This window comes from Vulpes vulpes, chromosome 5 (assembly GCF_048418805.1).
Source record: "Vulpes vulpes isolate BD-2025 chromosome 5, VulVul3, whole genome shotgun sequence".
In the NCBI taxonomy this organism is placed as follows: domain Eukaryota; kingdom Metazoa; phylum Chordata; class Mammalia; order Carnivora; family Canidae; genus Vulpes; species Vulpes vulpes.
The window spans coordinates 9,700,426-9,727,443 of record NC_132784.1 but is presented as its reverse complement, the minus strand read 5'-3'; the positions used below and the strand labels follow the sequence as shown (position 1 = coordinate 9,727,443).

The 27,018-nt window shown below is 50.9% G+C and overlaps 1 long non-coding RNA gene across 1 annotated transcript in view; it reads left to right on the top strand.

Annotated features, from left to right (window-relative positions):
• Positions 1-27,018, top strand: part of LOC112934351 (uncharacterized) — an 82,362-nt gene that overhangs the window by 41,834 nt on the left and 13,510 nt on the right. The window contains exons 3-5 of the long non-coding RNA XR_012001491.1: positions 5,860-5,907; positions 12,586-12,714; positions 25,441-25,666. This is a non-coding gene — a long non-coding RNA (uncharacterized lncRNA). The remainder of the gene's footprint in view (positions 1-5,859; positions 5,908-12,585; positions 12,715-25,440; positions 25,667-27,018) is intronic.

Sequence of the window (27,018 nt, the reverse complement as noted above, 5' to 3'; positions counted from 1 at the left end):
TCGATGCCAAAAGACTAAGTGCTGTTCCTCCACAAATGACCCCCCTCCAAATGGGTAGAAGATTCAAAGAAATACGTCACCAAAGAAGCTACATGGATGGCCAATCAGCACAGAGAAAGTTGTGCTTTTCATCAGTCATTCAGGAAATGTACATGTAAATCACAAAATACTACTGCGCATAGGCCTATGGGAAGGACCCTTCGGGTTTGTTCTGCTGTGTTGCTGAATGTCTGCCCGGCAGGAGACACCTGGCTACCTCTAATTTAGCCTAGAAGACACACATCGTCTTCCCACCCTACTAGATGAGCTCTTAGCTTCACTCAGAAACCACCACATCCTGCTCCACTTTTTTCTTTGGCATTTTCAGGAATGAAAAGAGAACCACCAATGTATGGAAACATCACGGTCCTTGCAACAAGGGGAGGCAGAGTACAGTGGCGGGAAAAGTCTAGGCGACACTGTTGAGAAACTTCTCTGCACCAACTTCCAGGGTCCCTATTCTGACCCCGGTCTTTGGTCCACTTGCCATGTTCCCCCGTCCTAAGTGATGAGCACCTCCAGCACTCATCTGCCTCTCCAGCACCCTGGGGCCTCCCTGACTCCTCTTGTTCTTCCACAGCCACATCTGGTCCTTCTCCGGGTTTGCATGGACCCCCGCCTTTCCAGTGTGTGTGCACTAGTCCCCACCTGCCTGCACATCTCGTGTGCACTTTTGCCAATGTTTCCCCTGGGGTCTGAGATGAACCCTCTGCCTGAGAGCCTTCCCATCTCCTCTCGTTGGGAGACATTCATACAGGTCTCTGGTCAGGCACCACTTCTTCCAGGAAAGCTTCCTGTTTGACCCCTTCCTTTACCACTGTTCCTAGGGTAAGGATGTCGTGTCCCAGGCAGCCTGTGTAAGCCACTGAGCCCCCAGCAGGAGTGGGTAAGGGCCCTGGGAAAGCTGAAGCCAGCGCTCAGGATGATGCTGAGCAGTCGTCCCTGCTAGGAGCAGGTTTTTTTGTAAAGTGATCAGCATACACAAATAGCAGAGAGGACAATTTATTTATTTAGTTTTGAGACAGAGAGAGCGCACATGTGCACTAAGGTGGGGAGGGGTAGGGCAGCCTGGGTGGCTCAGTGGTTGAGCTTCTGCCTTTGGCCCAGGGCGTGGTCCTGGAGACCCGGGATCAAGTTCCACGTCAGGGTCCCTGCATGGAGCCTGCTACTCCCTTTGCCTGTGTCTCTGCCTCTCTCTCTCTCTCTCTCTCTCTCTCTCTCTCTCTCTCACGAATAAAGAAATAAAATCTTAAAAAAAAAAAAAGGTGGGGAGGGGTAGAGGGAGAGGGAGAGAGAAAACCTTACACAAGCTCCACACCCAGCGCAGAGCCCCACATGGGGCTTGATCTCACCATGCTGAGATCATGCCGTGAGCTGAAGCCAAGAGTTGGAAGCTTAACCTACTGAGCCACCCAGGCACCCCAGAAAGAGCAATTTAAAACAAGCCCTCTGCACCTGTCAGTCAGCTTTAACAATTATCTATCTATTGGGGCCAGTCCCAGCTTCCACCACCTGTTGGGTCCTTTCACCCGTACAGACCTCAGTATGCCTCTCTAAAAGAAAGAGCCTCTCTTTCAAAATTCTTAAGGCCACCATTATCAAATAAAAAATATGAACAAGACATTTTTAATGTCATGTAATATCTATCCATTGACATTTCACCTATTGTCTCCCAAATGTCTTTTACAACCAAGTATTCAAATCCAGACCCAGATAGACGCTGCACATTGCTTTGGCTCGTTACCTCTTCCATATCTCTTTAATCTGCAACAGCATCCACCCTCCGCCTTTTCTCTCTAATGCTATTTGTTAAAAACAAAACAAACAAGCAAAAAAACCCTGGTTCATGCCTCCTTAGAGCTCCCCATGTTCTGGGTCTGGCTGACTGCTGATTGCATCTCCATGTCATTGTCCCGCATATCCCCTATCGCCTGTATTTCTTATCCACATATAGTCAGACCCAGAATCTTGGTCAGATTTGGCTTCAGTTTTTCATAATGCCCTCTGAGAAGTGGTGCTGTGTGTTACCTGTTGCATCATAAGGCACATGTCCGATCTCCTCTTTCTGTGACATTACAGCTGATCTGTGGGTCCAGGTGCTGTAGGCTGGCCCATCCACCATAAATTTCCCAACATCAGCCTTTTGGTTCATGGTTTTAGTGGCCATGGTGGCCCATTATTTCATTAGGGTTTGCAAAGTGGTAATATGCTATTATTCATGTGCATTTTCTAGGTGAAATTTATCTATAATGCTCTTTCCTTCCTTAATGATTTCCCTAGACTGAAGTTTATATAGCAAAGGCAGGAAAAATGTTTGATCCTTCTCTTTTAAAATAATAATTTAAAAAAGTTTTTAAAAAATAAGCTGTTGGTTTCCTAACATCCTCCGAAGGCTATTGCTTTTTGGATGAGTTTTTAAAAATATCTTGAACTCTATATTTGGGTTATTTCAATAAATTTTAGTTATTATTATTTTTGACAATAAAGTTTCCCCATCATTGGTCAATTAGAACCATTCTGAGTTGATTCCTTCTAATAACTGTAGAAATTTGGGATGACTTCTTTGCATCTTGGTATAACGAGATCGTGTTGCTCACCTTATATTTGTCTTACCTCAGCCCTAAAATCATCCATTTCTCCCAGGCTCCTTGGTTCTTTGGAGACTCCAGTGTGGAGCTATAATGCTCCTGCCTCCGAGATGATGCTACTTGCAGGGCTTTTCAGTGAATAGGCCTAGGAGGTATCTGTTTTCTTTATGAAAAGGAAAACATATCATTAGTTTATATTGATATTTCCAATTTGGGTTTAAGATTACAGGATTTTTAACTTTCCCTATACTGCCTTATACTTGTATCTCTTTGCTATTATGCTGAAAATCTTGGCTCCTAACTATATTAACATCACTCTTTATCCACAAAGCAATAGGGGTTCTTAACCCAGTATGAATGGAAGGGCTTTGGGACTGTATGTATATGTCCCTGTGGCTGGATACAGAATGGTGTGGGGTAAAAAGTGTGAGTGTGTGAGTTGAGTGAATGTATGAGTGTGTTAGCACATGGGCATTTTCCTTAGGAGAGGATCACAGTACTCATCATATTGTCCAAAGGATTCTCAGTCTTGGTACTACTGATGTTTTGGGCTTGGTGGCGGAGGCTGTCGCATGCACTGCAGCACCCCTGGCCTCTACCCACTAGATGCCAGTAGCACCCTCTCAGTCGTGATGATCAAAATCTTCTCCAGACATTGCCCGAATGGCCTCTGGTTAAGAACTACCAGTCTAGAGCACCAAAATATTACAAGTCTATTTCACAGGCTGCAATATTTTTAACATTTCTGGAATATTGTGGAATGGCTTTCAGAAATGCCATGGGAGGACTACAGTGATTGCTTTAGTTTGCTAGAAACTTCATGACCAAGTACCACAAAGTGAGTGGCTTAAACAATGAAAATGTGTCATCTCACTGTTCCGGAGGCCAGAAGTCTGAGATCAAGGTGTGGGCTGGGTTTGTTCTTTCTAAGGGCTGTGAAGGAGAATCTGTTCCATGCCTCTCTCTTAGCTTCTGGTGGTTTGCTGGCAATATTTGATGTTCCTTGGCTCGTAGATGCATCAGGCTGATCTCTACTTTCATTTTCACATGGAGTTCTCCCTGTGTGCACATCTTGGAGTTCAGATTTCCCCTTCTTAGAAGAGCGCAAGTCACACAGGATTAGAGTCCACCCTAATAACCTCACATTGACTACATCTGCAGAACCCCTATTTCTAAGTTCTGGGTTCCGCATTCCAAGGTACTAGGGGATTGGGACTTCAACGTATCTTTTTTGGGAATCACAATTCACACCATAACAGTGAGGGCACTACCATCCTCGACTAGCAGCAGGTGGACAGCAGCCATTGAGAACAGACGCTTGGAGCCGCACCTTCTGGCTTGCAAGTTCACCATTTGCTATCTGTGCATCCGTGAAATGAGGTAATGCTTTCCCCACTTCCTAGGGGAGTTACAAAGAATAAAGGAGTTCCCATGTATGAAGTCTTTGGGCCTGGCACATAGTAAGTGCTCTGTGGGTGTTACATGAGTAAAACCATCAGTACAGTCATTGAGACTATAATCAGTCCAGGGCAGACTGGCTGTGAAGGGTACATGAAGGAAGTAATGACACTAGTTCAGAATCTGGAGCCTCTTCACCTTGGCTATGCTTATAGGGCGCCCTTCCCTAAGGATAAGAGGAAAGAAGGACTTCCATTTAGTGTCTTCTATGTGTGTAACACTGGGGCAAGGACCTCACGAATAGATCTTTTTCCTACTGAGAATGAATGAGAGGCTTGCGGACATGGATGAACTGAACGGCCCGGTGACCAAGCCCATTCTCCTTCCTCTCCACCTCTTTCCTGTGGGTGAAGAGCATGGGAGCCCTTTCCCACCACCCTCTTACTCTCCCAACTTATCCTGGTGGGGTGAGCTCTGGCCAGAGCACCAAGAGCCCTCTGGGCTACTCTGGTATTCAGCTCTTCACTGCTTAGTCTGCAAAATGGGGGCTGAGGCACCTGCCAGAGCCTACCCCATGGGCTAGGTGCAAAGATGGTCTGAAATGTGTTGGCACTCCTGGCCAGTCCAAGTGACACGTTGCTATGTACCTGAGACACACGAAGCTTTGCAGAGTGAAAACCCCCTAAGGAGCTCTCCTTCTTAAAGTTGGCAAATGGATTCTGGTCTCAAGACCACCAAATCCCACACGACAGATTTAGAACCTATACACTTGTTCTTCCTTTACAATAAAAAAAAAAACCTTAATATTAGACACAAAGCCCATTTGCTTACATATTTTGCAAGATTGGACTGTCCTTACAGTTTACATTCAGCAGTGTTTGGGGACATGGTGGCTGCCCTCTAGGTGTGATGGAGTGTAGCCAGCAGGAAACCGAGGCCTGCTGGGACAACAGGCTCAGCTCTGCCCCTAGGTTGTCCAGTGACCACACACAAGACAGACTCCTCCCCACCCCCGACTCTCAGGGCTGGCGCTCATGGCACTCTGCTGTTCCCTCTCATGCCCTGAGTCTTTTTTTTTTTTTTTTTTTTAAGATTTTATATTTATTTATTCATGAGAGACACACACAGAGAAGCAGAGACATAGGCAGAGGGAGAAGCAGGCTCCCTCAGGTTCCTCAATCCCAGGACCCCGGGATCACACCCTGAGCTGAAGGTAGATGCTCAACCGTTGAGCCACCCAGGTGCCCCTCATGCCCTGGCTCTTATCCGCCTTGGACTTTCTCAGTGCTGTTCTCTGCCACCCTGCAAATGAAAGCTGGCCAATCCCGGGGCAGGAACCACAAGGACATTACACACAAGCCCAGTCCCTGTGCACCTGCCTTCACAGGCCCCATTATCTTCTATACCTTCATGTTGGTTTGTGGGACTCATCAGATCACAGCTGACCACCTCTACATGCTTTACACTTACTTTTATATTCTTCCTAATAACCCAGAGGAATGATACTCTCCATAGTTCTATTTTTAGACTTTTAATTTTAAAATTTAAAAAAAATTTTCTTTTAAGATTTTATTTATTTTAGAGAGAAAGAATAAGAGCACAAGCAGGGGGAGCAGCAGGCAGGGAGAGTGGGAGAAGCAGACTCACCTGCTGAGCGGGGAGCCCAATGTGGGGCTCGATCCCAGGACCCTGGGATCATGACCTGAGCTGAAGGTAGATGCTTAACTGACTGAGCCACCCCAGGTGCCCCCTAAACTTTTTATACTGAAATAATCTCAGACTTGAAAAATGTTGCAATGTACCTCATATACCCTTACCACTTCCCCTAATGCAGATGCCCTGTGGACCCTGGTAGGCGACCAAAGCCAAGACATGGATGGAGGTAAGATACTCCTAAGTCACCTACAGTCCTTGTTTAAATTTTGCAAGTTTTCCCACTAACATCCTTTGTCAGTTCCAGGATGTCCCTGGGATCCCAGGCTGCATTTAGCGCTCGAGTGTCCTTAGAACCCTCCAGGCTGGGACGGCCTCTCCCTTTGTCATACCTTGGTTTTCATGACCCAGACACCTTTGAGGGGTTCTGACCAGTTATTTTGTACAAATGTCTCTCAGTGGGGGCTTGTCTTATGTTCCTCATGTTTAAATTCCAATTGTGCATTTTGTGAACCACATAAGGGAGACTATGCCCTGCTCAGTGCAGCACATCAGGAGACACTTGGTGCTGCATTAATCTCATTTTAAAGATGGGCAGACCACAGCACTCAAGAGTCAAACACTCAAAAAAAAAAAAAAAAGAGTCAAGAAACTCAATAAAAATGCAGCTAATAGCTAACACTTGTCAAGCCTTACCCATGCTCCAGGGTAGGTAATATATGGGGATATATTTAATCACTTATGTATCTGGAGTACCATTAGCAGATTCCCCTGACTCATCAGCCAGCCAGGAAAGGAATGGGGAGAGGACAGAGAGTGGGAAGCAGGAGCAGCCAGAGTAAAGGACAGACACGTCCAGGAAGGGGTCCTCGGATGCAGGCACTGGGCCCCCTGGGTGCATCAGACCCAGGCAGATAGGGACAGAGCTTGGAATAGAAGCCCCAACAGAATAAACCAGGAAGCAAGGCTCCAAGGCTCTGGCTGGCCATAGCTGGAGAGTGGGCATGGGGGTGGCGGTAGGGAGCACCCTGGGACCTTGCAGGGGGTGGGCTTGCTCTGGAAGTCATGCTGAGGGACAGCCTGGGCCTGAGCCAGATGGGAGTGGCAGCTATAGGCAGTCTTCTCTCAGTTCTGCTCACAAGGGCTGGGAACAGTATCCCCACAATGTCCCCTTCAAGGGTCTCACAGCCTAAGCTGGCATGGGAGGGAGGAAGGAGGGGGTGACTGCCCCACACTCCCCCATTATGAAGATACTTATGTACCTTTCATGCCCTTAGCCCACTGCCGTCCCCATCCAGTCCTGCCAGCTCCACCTGCCTCCTCTCTCCCTCTGACTCCCCTCTGAGCTCCCCACCCGACCACCCCTCTTCCTCCTTGTCCATCCCTTCCTCCTGTCTCTCCCTTCTGCCTTGACCTCTCTTTCTCTGTGGGACTCAATAAATGAAACAGTAGCCATGGGAACAAGAGAGTCACCATCCCGGGCCCTGCTGTCTCCCCCCCTCTCCACGGGTCCTCCACTGCCCAGCCAGCTCCTCTTCGGTGATACTCCTGGCTCTGGGCACCTCCAAGAAGCAGCTCTTGCAAGTTTTGTGCTCCATCAGCCATGGGCCACACCTGCTCTACCCCGGGGTAAGGGGAAAGATGGGGAGCATTTAATTCCTGGCCCTCAGACTCCTTGGTCTTGGGCAAGGCCAGTGATAGTAGCCCCATTCAAGGGATGAGGGAAATGAGGCTGGGCTGGTTCCTCTGTGGGCTAACCACCATCTCTCCTGCTTTCCTGCACCTGTTTCCTTTGCCAGACCAGTGGAGCCCCATGTGCCGCTGACCGTAGCTGCAGTCTGAGGGTCTGAGATTTCTGGTTTCCCTCTCCAGACAGCCTGGGGCCTTCTAATACTGGGAGAGATTCTGGCTTTAAATGTTCTGTGTGCATTTTCCCACTGGTTTGTAGGCTGGCCACCTTCTTGCCATTCTTCCTTTGGAGGCGAGGGTGAGGAGGTGACACACAGAAAGGAGATGCTTGTATTTGACTGACTTGGGTGTCAAACCAGCTCAAGAACTTCCACTTTCATCATTGTCACCACCTGCCTGAGTTCTATTCTCCCAGGCATCTTGAACCCCGAATTACATTTATCCTTTGGGACCCACCTTGTAAAACCCGCCCACTGCTGTGACCCACTTAGGGATCTTCGATGCCCCATCTGTCCCCCGGAGCCACAGGGTGCCTCACCTCACCATGCCATGGAACTCTCATTGGCTTCACCTCCCCTGACCCGGTCTGGATAGGAACCCCAGGGAGAGGGTGGCAGAGACAGTGGACCCCTTTCTAGGTGTACACTGCTGGGCATTAGGGCCTCTGGGTACAGTTGTCCCAACTGTGCTGACATTAGACCATCTTTGCCTCATGTTCCCAGGCTAAGGTGAGTCTTGTTTGCTAGCTGGTCAGCTGGGATAGAGTCCAGAAGCTCTGTGTGTGCCCCCTATTGCAAGGGAAATGTGCTTTGGGACCTGGGTCATCTGTGTCCTCTCTGACCCCATGCAGAATGGCCTATCCCCACCATCCCCACCTCTCCTCTTCTCTGGTCACCTGTGCCCATCAGTCCTACACTGGGGCTTACGGCTGAGTCTGGGCCTTTAAGGGGCTCTCGGGGCAGTGGATTCTTAGGGTAGCCTTCTTGTTAGCTGTGTCCACGCCTATGCTTATCCCCTGTGGGCTTCACAGTAGAGACTGTCTGGCCACTGGGCCCATGGCATATGTGCCTGCCTCCTCGCTTCTCCCTCCTGATGCTGGGACAATGTATTCCAGAATTCTATCCCTCCTCCCCACTCCCCAACCACAGCCTTGCTGGTCAGCACACTGTGTATTAGCTGCTCGGTAAATATGTCAGGGGAATGGATCGTGGAATGTTGATGGATGATGGAGCCCATCATCCTTGGGCTATGGAACCATAGATGAAGAAGGGTCACAGGTTCTGGACTAGCCTCTTCCCAAAGAGTGGAAGGAGTTTCCCAAGGTCACAAAGCTACTGTGATGTGGCATATAATCAATTGCAGTGCTCCCTACGTACTCTATTTACTGTGGGGACTAAGTAAGATACTCCTTGTAGAGCACTTAGGGCAGTGCCTGGTCAAAGTAAGGCCTCAGTAGATGCTCGCTGTTATCACTACTTTATATCAGGTTGCCATTTTTGCAATCAGAAGTGGTCACTTATCAGTAGTTGCATATGGCTTGACGCATTTCTTTTCTACTCATAACACTCTTACCCTATTTATTAAATGAATGTGTTTTTTTTTAATTTTTATTTATTTATGATAGTCACAGAGAGAGAGAGAGAGAGAGAGAGGCAGAGACACAGGCAGAGGGAGAAGCAGGCTCCATGCACTAGGAGCCTGATGTGGGATTCGATTCCCGGGCCTCCAGGATCGCGCCCTGGGCCAAAGGCAGGCGCCAAACCGCTGCGCCACCCAGGGATCCCTAAATGAATGTGTTTTTAAAAGAAACTTTATAGGACATCTGGCTGGCTCTGTCAGTGGAGCGTGTGACTCTTGATCTCGGGGTGGTGAGTTTGAGCCCCACGCTGGGTATGGAAGTAACTTTAAAAAGAAAATCTTTTACAAATAAATTTTAAAAAAATAAATAAAAGGAACATCATGTCCTTACTGCAAACGGGAAACCAAGAGAGGTGACACACGCCCATACACAACACAAGTAAAATAGTATTACTAAATTCTGCTCTGAGGTTCTTGCCTCCTCAAGGCATTGTCCTGACTCTGTGTTCTCCTCGTTTTAAGGTGAAGATTAGCAAGAGTTCAAGAGGGCTTAAGACCCTGCTTCCTTTAAGTGATTAGAAGAGTTCAAACAAAACAGTGAGGGATGGTGTCCATCAGGTTAACCAGTGTTCCTCGCAGTGCCTTGGCTCCTGGAATCTGTCACCTGAGGGAACACCAGATTTGTGGGGGACGTGTTCCGAATGGCTGTTCTGAAACTGCCTAAGCCTCACAATGAGCCTAAGCCTGTTAACTGCCCAGCTCTGGCCCCAGGCCCAGGGTGGAGGGCCCTCCTCCCTGCAGCATCAAGGGCTGGAAGGAAGGTTAAGCCTGTCTAGTACCATCTCTTTGTTTTCTAGATGCAGAAACCAAGGCCCAGAAGAAGAAGGACTTGCCCTCAGTCACTCAGCAAATCAGAGCAGGGGCCTCCTAAAACCTAGGTCTCTGAAGCCCAGCTCAGCTCCCTCCTTCTGCTCTACCCTAACACCACCCTACAAAACCCCCTCACTTCTGCACCACCACCTGCTCCCCGGGGAAACACCAGGGATGCCAAGGCTTTCTGAGGGCATGACTCCCTGGGCTGCAACTGTTCCTGATGAGCCAGAAGTCCTTCCTGGCCCCAAGAGAAAAAGGGGCCACCTTTTTTTACTTTTTACTCCCCTCTATAGCTTGCACAGTACCTGGCACTAAAACATGCATGCTGGACAAATAAGTAAGCACTGCTTGAGCACCATTTGCAGTAGATGCCATGGGCCTATTTTAAAGAAGAGAAAAGTTGAGGCCCAGGGAGTTTGAATAGCTTGCCCGAAGTCACACGGCTAATAAACGGTGCTGTCAGGCTTAGAACGCAGTTCGGCCAGACTCCACACCTGTGGTCCTCCCAACGGGAAATCTACCTGTCCTCCTAGCGTCCTGGAAGGTAAACAGGATGAAGAGGAGTGTGGTCAGCAGATGAGGAACAGGCTCTGAGAGGGGAGGCGTTCTTTCAACCAACGCCAAGCCAGGAGCTCAGCCCCCTCCGACTCTCACTTAGGCTCCTGGGTCCCCAAGCCCCACCCAGGCTAGATTCCTCCTCCTGCCCACCCCACTCCTCCACCAAAAGCTGCAGGTGGGGCCTCGTGGGGACACGACAGCATTGCCACCCCACCTCCGGGCCTCTCCTGGAGCCCCCTAACTTGTTTCTCTGCTAACACCTGGACCCTGCATTCACTTCTCCACAAAGCAGCTATGGTGGCAATGAGGCCAAGTCACCCCGAAATGGAAACTCTGCACTGGCTTCCCATCCTCCTTAGATAAACTCTGAGGTCGTGGCCACGGCACCCCCCAGGCCCTGCGAGAGGGCTGTGTTCTCTGAGAACTCCCTCCTACCTCGTGCCAGCCCCCTCGTTCCAGGCAGACACCCCCGTGGCCTTCCTGCAGCTCCTTTAAAGTACAAAACACATTCCGTCCTCAGGACTTTGTATTTGCCCACCTGCCTCCCGAAATGCCCTTTCCCCAGATACTTGCCTGATGGATCCATTTCTTTATTGGTTGATGGCCTGTTTCCACTGGAATATGAGCTGCGGGGAGGAGGGACCTGCTGTGTCCCCAGCCACCCTTGCAATCCCCGCTGTGGGCTCGCCCTTACCTTGTTCCAAAGTGACAACCGCTGGCCTGAGCCCTGGTGCAGGGCTGAGTCTCAGGGCCAGCTTGCCCTCTTCACCCCACCTGGAGCCCCACGAACAGGACAAATGACAGGCATGTCTCTTCGGGTGCGCAGCCCGGCCCTGGAGTGTCCACATTGTTCCTGGAAATTAGCAGCGGTCACTGCCCTCGGGGGAAGCACTCCACCCCACGGGCCACCTCACTGGGGGGAGTGGGGGAGAGGAAGGGGAAAAGAGAAACAAGATCCCCAGGCAGGCCAATGCCGGTGCCTTTTCCCTGCCTGAGACACACACTTCATTTAATTTCCATAGTGGAGGGAGATGTGGGGTCTTTTGAGCATCGATATCCTCGTGGGCCAGTCTAAGTGGCAGACAATAAGTGGAGGAGCCAGCGCAGAGCGCCGGCCCCGCTGTCACTCTTGCCAGATTAACAACTTCATCGGAGCCTTTGTTGATATTGACACTTGGTTGCTAGGTAACATGTTTACCGCCCAGTGAATAGGGACTTGAGGGCCAGGGGGCACAGTCAACAGATTGGCAAATAAGGCGGACGTGCTGTGACTTGATGTGCCCGCCGTGGTGCCCAGGAGCAGGGCAGGGACGCCAATCTGCCCTGGCTACCCCGGCGCAGCAAGCGACTTGGGGTCAGCGTGGTCTGGTGCCCAGGTGGGGCAGATCCTGGAGATCCACCCCGGGGTCTGTCCCCACGGTGCCATCCGCATCCCCAGCCTCTTGACAGGAGTGTTCCCATTCAGCGGTACCGTATTATTATTATTACAGTCTCCCCGCTGTGCTCTACAGTCCTGAAGAGGCCTGATGAGTGCACCCTTGGGGACACTTTACCCATGCAAAGAACCACTGCTGGGAATCTGGAGGCTGTGTGCACGTGCTTTCACCCTAGTGCTTGTAACCTGAGGTTAGAATGCTAGCCTGCCCACACCATCAGGGTGTTCAAAGGACTGCCACCTGGGAAGTACCAGCTGAGTGTCAGGACTGTGCTAGGCACAGTGAGGTGATCCCTTTACCCCTTATACCCACCGCACGCACGAGGTGGCGACTGTCCTGAATTCCTTTTGCATAGGGCTGGGGGGTGCTGTGTCTGTGTTAAGTGATTGACCTGAGCATCCTCAGTGAGGATCCATCTTCATGCATGCAGTGCAACTTTGGAGTCTCCCCTTTTCCACTGCACTGCTAAAGGGACACAGGGATCAGGGCCTGCTCCTCAGATCCCCATCAAGGAATTAACCTCTCCCCCTGCCACGCTTTGAGCTACCTATGGTCTCAAAGGCTCTGCAATAAAATCTCAATCTATTGAGCAGCCCACAAAGCCATCATGGGTGCAGGGCTAAGCTGCAGGCATTGTACTAAGGGAGCTGGAGAGGCAAAGCCACTCAAGAAAATGGTTGATAAATACTCAGTGGAGGGAGGTGAGAACAATCTCGGAGACAGAGGCTCTGCCAATGGCAATCACGACGCTAACGCAAGGTGTGACCTTCCAGGCCACGAGGTGAGGGAGATGCAGAAGCTGATCCGTGGACACAAGGAGGAAGGAAGTCCGGACCAGGATGGAGCCTGGAGGCTGTGGCTTCTCACGGTCCTCGAAGGAGAAGAATCTGGACTCAGATTCAGTGAGTCTTCACTGCATGCAGCCAGGCTTGAGCAGCCTCTGTCTCCATATTGGGACTAGAGCTATGAAGGAGAGAGGCTGTTTCCCATGTTCATGGAGCCTTCAGTTCAGCAGAGGAGATGGGAGTTAGACCTGGGATTGCACAATGAGTATCTAATTACGCTTGTTCTAAATGCTGTGAAGAAGTTGACCATAAGCGGGATGCCTGAGTGGTTCAGTAGTTGAGCATCTGCCTCTGGCTCAGGTCATGGTCCCGGGGTCCTAGGATCGGGTCCCACATCGGGCTCCCCACAGGGAGCCTGCTTCTCCCTCTGCCTGTGTCTCTGCCTCTCTCTCTGTGTCTCTCATGAATAAATAAATGCAACCTCTAAAAAAAAAAGAAGAAGAAGAAGAAGAAGAAGTTGCCATACTGTGTACATATTAGCAGGGGAGGGGCTCACCTCACCCAGTGGTCACAGTTGGCCTCCCATGGAAGCCACAATGAGGCTGAGACCTAAAGGTTGAGCTGGTGAGGTACAGGTGACAGGGAATCAGGTGGGGATGTCCTGAAGGTGGAAAAGCGATCAGAATGTGGGAAAAACCCAGTTTGAGTGAGCTAAAAGGAAGGGGGTGATTGGGTGGGAAATGAGGAGGCAGGCAGGGGCTAGAGTCTTCTGGCTTCGTCAGCTCAGATTTCATCCCAGTAATGTAGTAGTGAGGACTTGTTGAAGGTTCCGGGGAAACTGAGCTGATGAACCATTTTAGCCAGGATGCCAGTACTAGGATGGGCTGGCCAGGTGGGAAGCCCTCTTCCACAGGCCTATTACGGGGAACGCCTTCTGGCCAAGGAACCCTTACCCCAGCCTTGGTTAGGTCTCTTTATTTCCAGGGTCCGGCGCAGAACTTGGAACAGAGGAGGGGGGCGATCCATGCTTGCTGACTTGAAAGGAAGTGTCCAAGTATTCCCTGCCCTTTAAACACACCGTACAGCTAGCTAGAAGATAGCTGATGATACTGCTCCCTCTTTTCTCCTGGCTACTAACCCATGCTCCTGACCGCTGTCAAACCTGCTAACTTTCCTACCTGTGGACCTTTCCGTGATGCTTCTAACTTTCCCACTCCTTGAGCTAAAACACCCTAATCTTCCAGCTTGCTTTGAGGATAAAGCAGTCCAAGTGTAACTGATTTTCCCTTACCATGGATCATTTACCCTCTTGTATCTTTTTATATCAAATACTTTCTAAAATATACAATTTCCTGACCTCAAGGTAATCGCACTGGCTCTATCAACCCATGCATTATTTTTATCTTATTTTATCTTATTTTATTATATTATTTCATTTTATTTTATTTTAAAAAGATTTTGGGGGGCTCCTGGGTGGCTCAGTGAGTTAAGCGTCTGCCTTCGGCTCAGGTCATGATCCCAGGGTCCTGGGATGGAGCCCTGCATTGGGCTCCCTGCTCAGTCGGGAGTCTGCTTCTCCCTCTGCCCTTCCCCTTGTTTGTGCTCTCTTTCTCTAATATAAATAAAATAAAGATTTATTTATTTTAGAGAGAGAGAGAGAGAGAGAGTGCACCAGAACGATGGTAGGCAGGCACGTGTGGGCTGGGACTGGCTTGCAAGCCCCTCCCAGCAACAGTGCACAAGCTAAGTGTGTCCACTGAGCCTTAACTAGTGTCCCTTAACCTCTCTACACCTACGGCTTCTCATCCATAAAATAGCTGCAGCTGGAAAAGTTGCTTTGAGAAATAAATGAAATATAGAAGTACACGCTCAATAGTTGCAAATGCCTTTCTCTTTTCCTTTCTCTCCTCAGAGAGGACATAGGCCAATTAAGGAGACTAAATAAATGTGAAAGCACCAGAAAAATTTCTATTTGAAGGAGTTCCCAAAAAGACAGACCCCGGAAAACGAGCAGAGGGAGAAGCAGACTCTCTGCTGAGCAGGGAGCCTGATGCTGGGCTCGATCCCAGGTTCCTGGGATCATGATCTGAGCCAAAGTCAGACTCTTAACTGACTGAGCCACCCAGGCTCACCCGCCCCCACAAAACCAGTGCATCATTTTAATATCAATTCTTGAACCAAATAAGACTTCACTCTTGAGAGTCAGGAGGGCCATTTGCTCCTGGACTCAATAAACCCCTTATAGTTACACGGTTCTTGTTTCAACTCAGCAAAAATATAGCACGTACATTACCCTTAATTGATCACCCAGGCAGGCATTGCCCATCCTGCTGAGTCTGGGGGGACGGCTTCACGTTCTAGGCAGCCGCAGTTCATGGGTGGGTACTGAGGTTTGAGATTAACTCGTTCATCATTCAAGTTATCTTTTTTATGATTTTATTTTTTTAAAAAAATTTTTATTTATTTATGATAGGAACACAGTGAGAGAGAGAGGCAGAGACACAGGCAGAGGGAGAAGCAGGCTCCATGCACCGGGAGCCCGATGTGGGATTCGATCCCGGATCTCCAGGATCGCGCCCTGGGCCAAAGGCAGGCGCCAAACCGCTGCACCACCCAGGGATCCCTGATTTTATTTACTTATTCATGAGAGACACAGAGAGAGGCAGACACACAGGCAGAGGGAGAAGCAGGCTCCATGCAGGGAGCCTGATGCAGGACTTGATTCCAGGACCCCAGGATCATGATGTGAGCCAAAGGCAGACACTCAACTGCTGAGCCACCCAGGTGCCCCCCAACGAGTAATCATTTTTGAGGCTCTCCTTTGCAGGATTCTCCCTCTTTTCAAAATTATTATCCCCTCCCTACTCTCCTCTGCCAATTTGGTCTTAAAACTCCTGCTTCCTCTCTTCTACTCTCCTCCACACTTCCGTCTTCCTCTAGTCCCTTTTCTTGACACACTCCTGTCTTGCTTCTAGAACCACTGGCAACCCCAAAGCCATGGTGAATCTCCTGGTGTCTCCCTTAACCATCCAGGCTCAGAGCTTTGGGCTGGCTCAGAGCTTCTTGTGGGAGGACATCACACAGTGGGAAGCTAGATCAGAGGCTCGTTTTCCTGGGTTTGTCTTTTTGGGAACTCCTTCAACTAGAAATTTTTCTAGTGCTTTCACATTTATTTATTTAGTCTCTCTAATTGGCCTGTGTCCTCTCTGAGGAAGGATAGGAAAAGAGAAAGGCATTTGCAACTATTGAGCATGTACTTCCATATTTAAAAAAAATATATTTTATTTACTCATCAGCGACAGAGAGAGAGAAGCAGAGACATAGGCAGAGGGAGAAATAGGCTCCATGCAGGGAGCTGGACGTGGGACTCGATCCTGGGACTCTGGGATCGCACCCTGAGTGGAAGGCAGCCTCTCAACTGCTGAGCCACCCAGGCATCCCTACTTTTATTTCATTTATTTCTCAAGCAACTTTTCCAGTTGCAGCTATTTTACAGATGAGAAGCCGAAGGTGTAGAGAGGTTAAGGGACACACTGAAGGTGACTTAGTTCGTGCACTGTTGCTGGGAGGGGCTTGCAAGCCGGTCCAGCCCACACGTGCCTGCCTACCATCTTTCTGGCCCTTCAGTGCTGCTCTCCACCACCTCTGACTCATTGGGCTTTCCAGCCACCGCCCACCATTCCATCCAGTCAAAGAGACTCAGCTCCCTTGGCTGCCTTTGGAGCCTTGGGGATTTTCCCAAAACAGGTTTTTAATTCAGATGAAACCCAATTTATCAGATTGCTTTTTTTTTTTTCATTTTTATGGATGGTGCTTTTGTGATATACCTCAAGAAATCTCTGCTTAATACAAGGTCACAAAGATTTTTCTCTAATGCTTTCTTCTGGAAGTTTTATGAGTTTAGGTTTTATCCAGAGGTCTGTTATCTGTTTTGCATTATTTTTGTATAAGATGAATAAGGGTCCAGATTCGTTTCTTTGAATATGGAGATCTAATTGTCCCAACGCTATGGGTTGAAAAGATAATTTAATCTTTAGGCAATTTAGCCTAAATTTTTGTCAAAAATCAATTGACCATATCTCTGTGTTACTATTTCTGAACTATCTGTTCTCTTCCATTGATCTGTGTCTTTTTGTCACTAACACATTGTCTTGATTATGTGGCTTTGTAGTAATTCTTCAAATCCTTCATCTTTGCTCTTTTTCAAATCTGTTTTTGGCCCTTCCAGTCCCTTGCATCTCCACAAAAATTTTAGAACCAATTTGTCGATTTCTATTTTTAAAAAAATCCTACAAGGGCTTCGATGGGGATTGTGTTGAATACACATGTCAGTTGGAGAAGAACTGATATCTTAAAGCCTTTGGGAATTTAGTTAACATTTCATTTTTGGCTCTTGCCCCAAGCCATAGCCCTTGGAAGGCTCAGTTAAAAAGGAAAATACAAAAAAATAATTAGAGTGATAGTGGGAAAAGACGGGAAGAAGGATAAACCTTCACAAGTCCATTGTGTATGCTGTTGAGATACAGAGAGAAACCGTGTTAACATCAGACAATAATGAAGTCAGAATCCCACCATTGAGCTCACTTTGTGGTAAGTTGTGAAGACTCTGGTGAAAATACCAATGCCAACAGGAAAGGGCCACCCAGGAAATTCCTTGGTCCCTTAGTAACTCAGCGGACTCCGTGCCTCTAAGCAGCCCCCTCAGCAGGGCTTGGAGGAGAGTAGGTGTTGGTGGGGACAGGAGCATGAGCTTTCATCTAGGTCCTGCGGACCTGGGCTCAGATTCCAGCTCTGCCTCTCCCAGCTCTGACCCCTGAGAAGCTACTTAGTATCTTTGCGCCTCAGTTTCTCTGCTCTAAACTGAGCTGCAGCGTTGTTTTAGGAATATATAGCTATTTACTCAATGCAAGGTAAGGCACAAGAAGCAGGAAGTGTTGTTATGCTGATGAGCTGGGGGCTCAGACAACTAAAAAGAAAAGTGTGGAGTGGAGCTTCCTGGGCTGGCCCTTCAGTGCTGGGGTGTGGGAGTGGGGTGCAGCCACCAAGCAGCCGGAGGGTCTTGATGAGTCATGGCTCCTTGGACAAAGGTTGTAAATGAAGGACTGAGAGGAGGGGAGGGAAGAGCGTGGGGGGTTAAGGGGTTCAGGCTGCTGGACCTCTTAGTTTTCATTCATTCAGCTCATATCAACTGAGCACCTACTCACTGCCAAGCCCAGGGCCTCTGCGGGGCCCCAATATGACAGAAAGACAGGCCCTGCCCTGCAAGGCCTCTACCAGCCAGGGGGCCAGGGCTCTGATGGGGTTGGGCCTGCTTGATGCCAGACCCAAGTGCCTTTGGAAGACAACTTAGAGCAGGCGTCATGCAGAGGGGATATTACACTACAGCCATAAAGGGCCATCAGTTCTCCTAAGAGAAGCAGAGGAGGCCCCCGCAGGTGGCTGAGATGACACAAGTGGCCAAGGGCTGGAGCTCCCGCCTTGGAGATGCCAGAGCCTGGGTTGCGCATGGCTAAAGGACAGCCAGGAAGGAGCCTGCAGAGAAAGGGGTCAGGGTGCCAGCCAAGATACTCGATCACCCAGATGACGGGAGGTCACGGAAGGGGCTGACACAGGGATTGACACGGTTAGATCCTTGGGAGGAAAGCTCTATTGTGGCGACCATGGCAGGAAGGAGAGGCTGGAGTGAACAGCCCAGGGGAGAAATAGAAGGACCCAGAGGATGAATGCCCTGGCTCCCAGCCCGGCAAAGCCACCACCAGGCTGCACTTCCTGACCTCGGTTTCACCATCCTAACGGCCCTTCCTGCTCTGGGATGCCCCTCATGGCTTTGCCTCCCAGACAGGCCTGTGGCAGCCTGTGGAAGCAAAGCTGGGATGAGGTTCTCAGAGGGTTTCAGAAGGAAGGGTTCCTTCATGTCCCTGCCAACCCCTGGCATGGCTGGAATGGCTAAAAGCGAGGTGCTATAGAATCTGGGCTTCTGTGAGCTGCCCCATTAATATTCCCTCCAGAAAGCCTTGCCAGACAGGGAGGAGGCAGGGGGCAGATGGGGCACTGAGAGGCCAAGTAATCTGCTTAAGGTCACCCAGCAAAGCAGCAGCAAGCTGGACCAGGCCCCAAGCCTCCAGATGTCCAGTCTGATGCCCTGCCCACTGGACCATGAGGCCTTTAATGAGGCCACCTCCACAGGGACTGTGGGCTGGCCCACCGCCCAGGGCCGGTGACTTGCCAGGCATCCCAATCAGCCATTCCAAGAGGCTCTGCCCTCAGCAGCCAGGCACACAGAGGCTGGGAGTGAATGTGTCAGCTGAGACTGGTTGGTTCTGCGAGGTGGCCCCTGGGTCCAAGCATGCCTAGCCCTTCTGGCTAGGATCCCCAATGAAGAAAGCTGTGTTCAGAAAGGGGCCGGGCATATTCCGGGAGCTAAGGTGACTTTCGAAGGCCACGTCCCCCTGCAGGGCTCCCTCCTGAGCTAGGCCGCAGCACCTGGCCCTGCCCCCTAGCCTTCCTGGGCTGCAGAATCTACAGTCAGTGTCAAAAGCATCAATGACTAGCACAGCCCGCCTCCCTTCTCCAACCTAGAGCCCACAGCCAGGGCTGCACAGAAATCCCTGGGCCCAGCTCATTATGTACGGAGGAGGGCCCAGGGGTTTCGAGGGGGGCAGGACTGGGACTGGGTCACAGAAGCATATGGTGACAGAGGCATGATTCCAATGGGTCTCCTGATTCCCAGGCCAGCCCTCTTGCCCTGCCCCATTAGGTTTGAGCTTTGTCTCCAACCCAGTGACCCCTGGAAAAACCACCCTCTACTGAGCCATAACTAGAACCCATGATGCCCAGGCTGAGCTCCTGGGGCCTGGTTCCCTGCTTCCCTCTTGGCTTTGCTCTCTTAGGAGGGGAAGACCTGCCCAGGGGAGAAGCTCATGGTGTGAGCATACAGACAGGGCAAACCAGAGCAGGCCGAGGGACCTAGACCCTTACCCTGGGGGCTCCTGGGCTTTGGTGGGAGGAGAGAGAAGACCGCCCCAGCCGTTAAGGGGGTGGAGGGTAGGTCAACCACAGCACACCATCGGGGACCTGGGCCTAAGTCTCAGCCCTGTGGCCTCTTCAGTCCTTGGAGTCTTGGGCTACCATTTGCATTTAGGAATAGAGGGTGACCCGTGACAGGAGAGCCCTGAGGACCCCTCCCTCTGAAGCGGAGTCCCCCGGGGTGCCAGGGCAGCCACGAGCATGGCTGGCAGCACGGTGGGGCCGTGCCTCTCTCTGCCTGCCACCCGCCCCCGTGTAGCTGGCAGTCGGGCTCGGCCTGGGCCAAGGGGTGCCACTTTTTTCCCAGGGCTTAACCTCCCCCTCCTCTCTCCTTTCCTCTCTGTAGTTTCCACACCCTCCCCCCAACACGCACACCTCAAAGAGACTCAATTCATTTCATCCCCTCCCCCACCTCCTCCAAAGCCCTTCCAAGAACCTTCCCGCTGCCCCCCACTTCTCTGCGCCCCAGCCTTTTGGGGGGCAGATGGGGGACGGGTCGCAGAAAGGAGGAGGCAGGGGAGAGAGGTAAAGCAAAAGCAGCACATACCCCTCCCTCGACAACAAAACCCCCCAACACCCCACATTATGTTCCATAAAGCTGGAAATACACAACAAGCCGGCATCTGTGTGGAATAATAAAACCGGGTGTGGACGTGTCGTTCTCACAGGGCATTTGGCTGAGCCCGGGCAACGCGAAAGCATGCATAGTTAACGCTCCTGACTGTGTGAAACCCTTTGTCGCCAGCACCGGCTCCGCGAGGGACCCAGGGCCCGCGGCTTGGCAAGGGCCCGAGACATTTCTTGGAATGGTTTCTTGTTCATCACTGACACTCGTAATGAGAAATTTATACACCATCCTAAGCAGATAAATTAATTTCAAACACTTTAGACTGTGGAAGACAATGGTTCCTGGCAGGACCCTTTATCACCCGTTTTATTAAAAAAAAAAAAAAAAAAAAAAAGAAGAAGAAGAAGAAGGAGAAGAAGAAGAAGAAAGAAAGGAAGAAAGGAAGAAAGGAGGAAAAAAAAAAAAAACAAACCGACCCAGCCCTCCAGCGGGTCCCCACACAACCTGTGTCCCTGGCTGGGGGAGGCCCGTGCGGCCCCATGTGGGTCAGGGGCCCGTGGGTCACTTTTTAAACTTCATTAAAGTGTGTGCAGCTCCTCAGGGGCTCTCCCCTCACTTCCCCCACCCCGGGGCGGGGGGTGCACTATTTCCGCTCACCCCTGGCTCCGCTTGAGGTTGGCATTGTGGTCAAGAAGTGGGGTTTCTCAGGCTGCGTTTGTGAAAGGTAATTAAATTGTGATAATGTTTCCATTCAGGCCCCGGCCCGGGTGAAGGCCGGGGACTCGTCAGACAGGCGTGTCCCCGGCGTCCACTGAACCCGCAGGCCAGCCTGGCAAGAGGCCCCGTGGGGCGGCGGGGGGTCCCGAGCTTCCCCACTGCCCCACCAGCCGGGGCGGCCTACTCCAGGCCCCAGGCCCCAGGCCCCAGGCCCCAGGCACCGAGGAGCCGGCAGCAGGAGCGCTGGGCAGTGCCCTCGAGGTCCCTGTCGTCCACCCGGGATAACACTGTTTCCAGCAGGGGCTGGTTACGGCAGGTGCAGAGGGAAGCAGGTGGGATGCGGGGCTCCATGCAGCCCACCCCACCCCGGAATGCTGGGAGCGAGACCTGGATGCAAGGCAAACTTTCCCAGGGCAGAAAGGCCATTCTTTCTGGGCCTTTCCTGTATTGGCGCTCTACCAGTCAGAAGAGTGTCCAAGAGCTCCTCCGAGGGGTGGCCCACCTCTCCGTAGCAGATCTCTCCTGGCAGCCCCTGACTGCTCTGACCCTAGCTCAGCCCCCTTTCCCCCTTATCATCACTGTCACAATGCCACCCACCTTTCACATCAGGGGTCCTACCCACCCAGCCCTACCCCTGGAGGCTGCCCCACCCTTTGGCTCCTGGGGACCTCCGCTGGGAATCCTGGTGACTCCCCAGTGCACTCAGAGGTCCCATCTCCTGGACAGCAGCCCCACCCTTTTCCAACTTAGAGCACACATAGAGAGTCAGCAATTCGTGGGCACTTGGGAGACATTAAAGCAACGAGAGGGGAAAAAAAAAAAAACCCCAAAACAAAAAAACTCTAAAAACAAAACAAAAAAACAAATGAAAAAACTTTAAAAATTACTTTTTTCTATATTTTATAAATGTATGTTAGGAGAATAAAATGTATAAGGGAGCATACTATAAATAAATAACCAATTTAAATCAGCTTCCAAAAGCTTTCTTTCAAAAATTAATTAAATGAGAAACAGCTGCTTCCATAACAAAACTTGTTTTTGTGTCAGATTTGATGCTTTAATGTGTCTGCATGTGATTCTGGAGCAAGAGGGTTTTTATTTTTTTATTTTTTTATTTGAAAATAATTATAGACTCACTGAAAAAATTTAAAAAATCGCAGGGAAAGGTTGCGTCTCCCCATCACCCAGCCTCGCACAGTGGTGAGGGCTCCTGTGCCTGGAGCGCGTTGCCCGAAGCGGGCGGCAGTCTTTGAGGACCACGTTTTCAAAGCCTCCTCGGGTGGGAAGCACTTATTCACACAAATAGGTGATGAAGCTCTGAAACTATCTTACCACGGTTGAAACTGTATTTTAAGAACCTAAAAACTCCTTTTCTTCCACTGACAAATGTGATGTTGAAATGTCTTCTTTTTTGTTTTTTAAGATTTTATTTATTTGAGAGAGAGAGAGAGAGCACACAAGAGAGGACAGCAGGGGAGAGGCAGAAGGAGAGGGAGAAGCAGGCTCCCCGATGATCAGGGAGCCCGATGATGATGATGATGATGATGATGCTATGTGGGCTCGATCCCAGCACCCTAGGATCATGACCTGAGGCTAAGGCTCAACTAACTGAGCCACCCAGGTGCCCTGAAATGTCTTATGATGATACTCGCGGGTTTCATACCCCACTGAATGTTTTCATGGGAGGTGTTTGTCAAGGATGCTGAAGCAGCTCCGGTTTTGTGGTTGGCTCGGTCACCTGCCACTGATGCCCGCTCCCCCGAGGCCCCTCTGCTAGACTAGCGACTAGATGCTTAGAGACGCAGGGCTGCGGCCAGCCTGGGCTTCCAGGAGCCCCCTCGCCGCCTCCCCTGCAGGCCCTCTGGCCAGGCCGTCCGCAGCTGCGAGGCAAGCACCCAGTGGTTCTTGATGGCTTCCCTTTGCAGCCGGGCCCTCCCTCGGGAAACCGGATCTGTGTTGTCCCATCTTTTTCCTCCTTGTTAGGTGGTGACCACGCTGATCCCACACTTCATGCTTCCAGGCACGTTTGCTCTCCTGGTGTATGTCTGTAAAGGGCCAGGCTGGGTGTGACTTCCCCAGGCCCCCGGCACCCTGCCCTACGCCTGGCACCCAGCAGGTGCTCAGGGTTTGCCAAGCGAGCGCAGAAGCCTCTCAGTGATGGGCTCTCGGTGATCTCTCCTCCTCTACCTGAACATCCCCCACGACGGAGCGCTCCCTGCTTCACGAAACAGCCCGTTTCGGCGTGTGCCAGATTGCTTGAACATTCTTCCTGTAAAGTACTGAAATAGCTCTCCTTCTGCCCTCTGGAGTTGTTCCCGTCTAGGCCTCCCCGCAGCAGATGTCCTGACCCCCAACCGCTCGGCTGCTGCTCCGGCACCGGCGGCACCGGTGCCGCCCTCGGGAGCCGCGGGCCCTTCCCCAAGCTGCTCCTGCAGAGATGCCCCAGCTCCCAGGAGCCTCCCGCAGTGGGGACGCGCTCCCGCAGGCTTCCTCCTCCAGCGCCCACTCCACTCCACTCCAGTGCCCACTTGGTGTCAGCGCTTCCCGGCCATGCCGCAGGGCCCCTGCTCTCAGGAGCCTCTATTGAGAGGCTGGAGTGGGAACAGGGAGGCATGTGAGTGAGCAGGAGCCTGGCTTGGCCACCCTGTCACCCCTCCAAGAGTGCAGTTGCCCTCCTAATGCCGGGGTCCTTCCTTCTCCTTGAGCCGCCTCTGCTGAGCCAACTCCCCTCCTCTTTGCTCCCCCTCCTTCCCTGGCTCATCCTTCTCCCTCACTCTCCTTCCTCCCTAGATCCCTCTTCTTCCTGGCTCCCCCTCCTCCTTGCCTCTCCCTCCCATCCTTCTTGACTCTCTTTCCTCCCTAGCTTCCTCTCCCTCTTTGGTTCATCCTTCTCCTTGACTTCCCCTCCTTCCTTGACTCCTCCTTAGCTCCCCTCCCACCACCACCTCTACCTCTTCCCTGGCTCTACCTTCTCCTTGACTCCCCATCCTTCCTTGGCTCATCCTTCTCCCTCACTCTCCTTCCTCCCTAACTCCCTCTTCTCCTTGGATCTCCCTCCTCCCTGTATCTCCTCTTCCCTGGTTCATCCTTCTCTTTGACTCCCCTCTCCTCCCCTCACTCCTCCTTCTCCCTGACTCTCCCTTCTCCCTAGCTCCTCCTCCTCCTCCTCTTCAGCTCCCCTTCCTGACTCTTCTTTCTCCACAGCTCACCTTCCTCCTTGGTTCTCCTTTCTCCTTCTTCCCTTCCTCTCTGGCTCCCCCTCCTCCCCATATCCCCCTCCTTATCTGGCCCCTCTTGCCTCTTTGCTCTTCAGCTCTCATCCCTCCCTGTGTCCCCTCTCCTGGCCCTCTGACCTCCCTGGATCCCCTTCTCCTAGCTCACCACCTCCCCACTTGCCCCCTCTCTGGATCCCCATCTCCCCAGCTCACCCTCTTCCTCAACTCTTCTGATTGGCCTTTTGAATCCAAGGGCAGGCTTCACCTTTCTTACTGGGAAGTTGCACCTTGGTGGGTTCAATTACATGTGCCAGTCGGTCAAGCAAACCCCTGTGTCTGTGAGCTGGGGCCTCCGTGTGTCCTCCAGGTCCCCACTCAGCATGGGGGCTATTCACAGTGCACAGTGAGCCCTCAGAGGGCCAGGTGAGACTCTGGGTTGTCCCCAGCGGGGCACTCTGCAGACCTGTGTAGGGGCCTGAGCTTCTGAACACAAGTAGGGAAAGGAGAGAAGGTTTGGGAAGGTGTGACAGCTGCAAGCAGTGGGGCTGGCCCAAGGTGAGGGCTCAGAGGACTCTCCAGTCCTATGCCCCATTCCCGAGCCGTGGGTGGTAGGCTCCAGGGCTGCCCCAGGAGGGCCAGACTCCACAGAGCATGGGCCCTCATCACTTTCTCTTGAGCAAACTTCTGCCCAGACTTCCCTCCATAGGGAAGAGTCCAAACTCTTTGCTATGACCTAGCCTGCAGCCGCCTGGCCCTGCTGGGCCCTCTGACCCCTGGCTCCCTCAGGCTCACCACTTGGGGCATCTCTCTATTTCTCAGCCTCCACATGGCTCAGGGTTCCTCCTTCAGGCTCACATGTCACTCCCACAGAGTGGCCTTCCCTGACCTCCTTACCCAGTGTCATGTTGGTCTGCCCCGACCCCTCCAGCCAGCGTGCCCTTCCTCGCCCTGTGCCGTTGGAAGGCCCAGCAGTGTGCTGTGCAGGCTCTGAAGGTAAATGTCCTCCTCTTAGCAGGAGCCCTGCGACTTTGGCCACTCAAGCTCTCAGTGCCTCAGTTTCCCTTATGCACACAGTAGAAATAATGATAGCACCTATCTCATAGGATCGTTTCGTTGACTTTAGAACAATACCTGACACCCAGTAAACATTTTGGCTATGATATCACTTTTTCTAAAATTACCTAGTCTACCTTCCTGTGTGTGTATATATATATATTTTTTTTTTCTTTTTTAATTGTTTGCCTCCCCCAGCACCCTCCTCTCCCTGGACTGTCAGGGAAGGACTCCTCTGGACACTCTTGTTTCCCCCTATATCAGCAGGACCTCGAATGTGCCCAAGCGGTACCAGGTGTTTTCTGAGTATTGGCTGGACGAAAGAATGAACGAAGTCTGGAAGGACGCCTTTCTTGCCTTCTTCTCAAGGTCCCTGGGAGTTGCAAGTGCACCCAATGGAGCTGATGTTTTACATCACACTCCAGGACAAGCTCTGTTGGACCTTCATTCAAGTTTGGTCTTCACTATTTTCTAGCCAGTGTGGCCTCGGGTGAGTCACCCCATCTAAGCCCCAGCTCCCTCAAGCGTAAAATGAGAATAATAAAACAGTCCCAGCCTCAGGCAGCGGTTGTGAGGATTAGGCTAAAGTATGCTTGTAAAAGTCCTAATAATTTTTGTCTCCTCCTGAGTAGCTTTCTCTGTCACCTGAATTTGATAAGCAGATTTTCCCGTTCTTTATTGAATGCATTGGTAATACGGTTCCAAGACAAGAGCAGATCACACTAACAGAGCTCTGTGTCGCTCTGCTGGAGACCTCCACAGGGCTGATCCCAGGCCAGCGGTCATTACCCTTTGAATACAACTATTTAACCAGTTGAAAGTCCAATGACCTGTTCCAACATCCCCTGGCACTTCCCGACTCCCTCCACGGAGCCCAGCCCAGCAGAGCCCACGAACAATCCAGGTGGGTACCTGTCACTGTTTCCAGCACCTCTGACATAAGAGACTCTTGCAAATACTTATTTAAAATAAATCTCCTTTCTGCTGGCCACTTCCTCTGACCTCTGATGCTCTTACCTCCGTGAGAGAGAAAGAGATAAATTTGACATGAACTTCTCTCAGGAGAAGCACATTCCTTCCAGATTCTTTCCAAACCCTTCTCCATGTTTCAGAAGAGAATGCGGCTGGTTTATAGAGGAAGGAGACGGAAAGTAATGCAGCTGACCCTTGACCAGCGCATGCTTGAACTGCCCAGGTCCACTTACATGCAGATTTCTTTTTTATAAATGCAGCACAGAACTGTGAATGTATTTTTCCTTCCTTATGATTTTCTTTTTTTTTAAAAAAAAAAAGATTTTATTTATTTATTATTTGAGAGAGAAGGAGAGAGAGAACACGCAGGGGGAAGAGCAGAGGGAGAGAGACAAGTGGACACCTTGCTGAGTGCAGAGCCTGACACGGGGCTCAATCTCACGACCCTGAGATCATGACCTGAGCCAAAACCAAGAGTCGGGCGCTCTACTGACCAAACCACATGGGCACCCCCCGCCTTATGATTTTCTTAATAACATTTTCTTTTGTCTAGCTTACTTTATTGTAGGAAGAGAGTATGTGACATGCAGAACTTACACAATAAGTGTTAATAGACTGTTTATGTTGCTGATAAGACTTCCGTTCAACAGAAGGCTATCAGTAGTTAAGTTTTGGGGGCAATCAAGGGTTATAGGCAGATTTTCAACTGTGCTGGTGGTTGGCACCCTGAACCCCCATGTTGTTCACGGGTCAGCTCTATTGTATCTGGTCCTCTTGGAAAATCTCATGCATTATCTTATGCAACTCTCGGCATCAGCCCATAGGGTATGTGTTATTATTCCCATTTCACAGATAAGGAAAGGTGAGGCC